Here is a 4859-nt window from a genome sequence, read left to right as displayed (position 1 = left end):
CCCAACCCCTTCGCTACATATAAGGCAAAATCTGTTTTGTGCCTATTATATTTTAAATCCCCTTAACACACCCGAAAGTATAGCTCCATATGGTCAGAGTGGTTCAAAACCTTAGTAAGATCGCTAATTCAATTCCCACTAGCCATGGTCTTTTTTAACTTTTTGTCTTTTGAACCCCTTAGCCGAATTCCTACGTCCGCCATTGTTCGCTATTTTTAATGCCTACATGGCTAAATTACATTGTCAATTGTCACCATCATAATTATAATAGGAGGATATAAACAGAGTTGCATTCGTACCAATGATCTGAATAATGATCAAGTATACATCCATACATACCAAATATTTTAAAAAATAAAAGTGCGGATCAGTGACGGAGCTAGAATTTTCATTAAGGAGTGTCAAAATATATAAAAGTAAACTTACCAAAAAATTAAGGGAAGTCAATACATAGTATATATACATATAAAATTTTCTTTTTACCTACGTACACAATATAAGGTAGTTCCGCCACTGTTGCGGACATGAACAAAAGATTTCTGCATATAAGACAACCACTTTATCAAAGAAGGAACTTCAATCTCTTTGCTACCATATCTTACGAGTATATAAATATATCGTGTTCTGTAACTTACAAGACAATGTATCTCTCTCTATATATCTTTACAAAAATCGTCTAACTCAGGTTTACATGGATATGTTAAGGTCAATACGAGGTTTTTTCATGCTTAGCACAGGCAATATTGGAACAATTGTATCGCATCGCGGACATCTTGGATTGGTCCTTGATATCAGCACGTAAAGGAGACAACTTGGACAACCAGAAGCAAATGAATTCATGTCGTACTGATTAGTAATATCTGTATCCTTGATTGATGATATTGAAGAATTTGAAGTAGGAGATGATGTGATAGACCTGAGTACTACTGATTCTGGTACGGAGCGCTTCCTCTTTAATGATTCCTTCTCTGCCCTTTCTAAAGCAAATTTTACTTTTTCAAGGGTGCACACACTATGATTATAACCCGATGACGACGACGACGATAGTAGTTTTAGGTCTAACTTGGTATCCTCAAATAGACTGAGAGGAAAGTTGAGATCTTGAAACTTTCCAACTGTTTGATATTTTGGTTGCTTATTCATTGATGAGAAATAATTTGAACAACTTTTCTTTTGTAGATACACTTTTCCTGACTGTTGCAAATTAATTTCACCATATCAATATCATTAATTATTCATAATCCAACCATATAAATAAAACTATAAAATTAAATGATTGATTACTGCAAATATTTTTGTTATTTTTTCGTACTTGATAAATGCTTGTAATAAATACCTCTAGCAAAATTTAAGTACGTACGACAAATATTTACCGAAGCGGTACGTTAATGCAAAAGAAACAAAGAAGAGAATTATACACGTTAAGTCCATGAAAAAGAAAAGGAAAAAAAACAAAATCAAGACTTAACACATACTCCATCATTCAACTACACAGTACACCTTTAACAAAATAATTAAGGTCAGTTATACGAAATTTATGTAACCATAATCTAGGTTTCTTTTTCACTATGTTGTTTTTGTTCCTTATAAACAAAGACACAAACAGATGTTATTCATCGCCTTCATTTGTACTCCCTCTTGTTCAATTTAGACGATACATTTTCTTTTTATCGAAAGTCAATTTGACTCAACTTTGAAGCTAAATTGGATTAATTCAACTCAGTAATTTAAAATTAAAATTTAAAAATTATACAAAAAGTTCTATAAGTTATAATTTTTCTCATGTTAATATGATTAAAAAATATATTTTAAAATATTGATCCAACTGATAAACGGAGAAAAAAATACCTTCAAGTCGAGGCGCTTTTCCCAGCCAGAAGGAACCTGCAAGTCGAGGTCCAACTCCTTTGAATCAAGGGTTGAACATCCGCCGAGCAAGTTCCGAGTGATCAGGGCCGTTGATTCTACTGCCATAGCTTAACCAAAGAAAAGATATATTTTTTTAAGAAAAATATTGTAAGTATGTAGAAGGACAGAAGAGAGAAGGGGTTTGAAAGAATATTGAAACAGAAAGAGAGAAACAGAAAGACAAAAAGAAGAGTTGGGAAAATGGCTAATAAATAAACGTGAAGAAAGAAGTAAATGGAGCCCGTTATGCATAAAAGGGATAATAATGAGTTTATAATATAGTCAGAGGGGACGCACATGTTAAGTTGATTGAAATTACTTCGAGAAAAACTTTATATATAAATGTTTTAAAAAAATAATCACTTTAGCATAAGTCCCCGTACCAATTATTATTAGCAATGATAAATTTATATTGGGTGTCATGATAGCCCCGGCGACCGTCGAATTTGGGTCCGCCTCTGAATACAGTAGTAATAGTCATAATTGGGGTGAATTTAATTATAGTATTTTTGGTACTTCCCGTTTATTTTTACTTATCTACTATACTAAAAATATATTTTTATTTTTATTTATCAATTTTAACAAATCAAGAGAAGCCAATTTTTTCTCCTGTTTTATTCTTATCGTTAACTACCTATTCTTCAAATAATTTCTCAATTTTTTTAAAAATATGATTATTTTGATCAGTGAAGTGTGTAAAATATATAATTCATTTAGTTCACAACTGAATTTAGAGATGGAAGAGACTAGTCTATTCATAGGTTACCAAGTTGCTTAGCTTGGTTTTTCCAGGTTTGTACATCATACATGTGAGATGTTACAGATGGTCTATTTCTTCACTTGCAGATGCATGAATTAACAATGAAACTGGCTTTGCAGAAGTCTCAGAATGCTGAACTCAATTACGTAGCTCCATTTAATGTTCATTTGTAGTAGTAATTACTACAACTACTAAGTACTACTCTTTTCCTTTCGAAGTAACAATAAATTAATATATCTCCCATTAGTTTTGGATAAAAACTTGTATATGTATAAAATTATTAAGAGATATCATGGTTAAGTAATAATTTTGGATGAAAATATACACTCCTTCTGTTTCAATTTAGGTGACGCACTTTTCTTATTAGTCTGTTCTAAAAATAATAACATATTTCTACAATTGAAAATAATTTAATTTTAAACATTTTATTTTATCCTTAACGAGAAACTTTTATCACTACACAAATGTCATGGCCACACAAAACTTTTACCCCTTAAACTTTTAAGAACACAAATTTCAAAAATCTTTTTTTTTCTTAAACTCTGTGCCGAATCAAACTAACTCGTCTAAAGTGAAACGGAGGGAGTAACACTTATTAATTAACTATAGTGATAACATTATATGTGCAGACACATATATATCATATATTCATGGTTAAAACATCAGCTAGCAGAATGCTTACCGAATGCGATAACCAACCTCTGATATCAGGCCTACGTGTGCCAACCCCAAATAGGAAACTACTATCGCTTGGGCCTAAACTCCTGAACCGCCAGGAAGAAGTTGAGCAAAAGTGAAGTTAAAGCAGCCAACAACGCATCCCCTTAAGGCCGGTAGGGCTTGAAAGGCTGGACAATTTGTTTTCCTTTTTTGTCCAATATTTTCAATCTAAGACGGATGAGACTAAGCAGCTACCGACCGTTCCAACTACAATTATATATTGTATCAAGATTACATTAATAATGCAATATTTTGTAATGCAACTCCCTGAAGATATGATTCCTCCTAAGGTTTCAATAATAATCGGATGGAGTTTAATTTGCATATGATCAATCATCTTTATTTGACTTTTGTTTGCTCGAGAGTGGGCTTTAATAAGGGGTGAGTTAACTTTTGACATTATTGTTCTACAACTAATTCCCATGTTACGTTTCCTTTTTTCCTTTGGTTAATTTGTCCATTAATACGTACTGCTTCTTTAAGCACGGCGCAGATGTTGCTGCACGATCACTAAGTCAGACCCATTATTGTGTCAATCACCGATATACTAAGATTTATGGTTGAATCTATGTACGAAACTTCCAAACTGCCTTTGAAAAGAATGACAGTAACATTTAGAATCCAATAAATGAACAATACAATTCTTTAAAGACTCTCTCTATAATAAATACTTATTTTAAAGAGATAAATGGTAATTTAATTAAATAATCTCTATAATTAATGTTATTGAATAAATTTCTCAATAGATGAGCCAAAAACTACATTTAAAAGCACCAGAGGGAGTAAGATGTATCGTCATTTACCATGAAAATATGATTGGGTATCCAAAGGGGTCGTTTCCTAAGCTAATAATCTTGAAATTAAATGCAGAATTATTCTATCGCGCGTTTGGTTAAGTTTTTGAATCGGGGATTAGCAATTCGACGACTAAGTAATTGCATAATTGAGTATTATTCTATACCACATTAATGGTGAGATAATAATCCCCTAAATACACTAAAATAACAGAGATGTCTTTCTCCAAAGCTCTTCCCCCAAGCCATTAAACGGTTAAAATTGAAAATGAAAGTCTATCCAACTTATCTAAGATACACCAAATACATATTTATATTATACCTCGTATATCCCATGTTTAGTTCAATGAACCGAACACGTACCAATAAAAATATATTCATAAAATAATTCTATTATTATTATTTTGACATGTTATAATTCCATCATTATAATCTTGAGATAACTTATTTTCTGATCCCAACAAGTTAAAAGAAAAACTCATAAAGTCGAGCAAGAAAGTTAGGAGTTCGCATTGTTCAGAATTGCAGTGAGGAAAAGAGTGAAGTTTTTGTACTTTTTGGCAGGGGAATGAGGGTAAAGGCAGAACTTTAGATTTGTTTGTGTGTGGATATGGATTAACATGAATACATGAGCAACCAATAGGTTGTGGTGGAGTGATAAGTATTCCTTTATCTTT

General features: G+C 32.1%; 1 long non-coding RNA gene across 1 annotated transcript; it reads right to left on the bottom strand.

The window, feature by feature from the left end:
* Positions 1–436: 436 nt before the first annotated feature.
* On the bottom strand, positions 437–2151 carry LOC107800390 (uncharacterized). Its single transcript, XR_012697475.1, has 2 exons — positions 1849–2151; positions 437–1194 (listed from the first exon to the last, which is right to left on the bottom strand). It is a non-coding gene; the product is annotated as an uncharacterized LOC107800390 (long non-coding RNA).
* Positions 2152–4859: the final 2708 nt, after the last annotated feature.

Source organism: Nicotiana tabacum, chromosome 12 (genome assembly GCF_000715075.1).
Source record: "Nicotiana tabacum cultivar K326 chromosome 12, ASM71507v2, whole genome shotgun sequence".
NCBI lineage: Eukaryota > Viridiplantae > Streptophyta > Magnoliopsida > Solanales > Solanaceae > Nicotiana > Nicotiana tabacum.
This window is presented reverse-complemented; position numbering and strand designations above follow the sequence as displayed.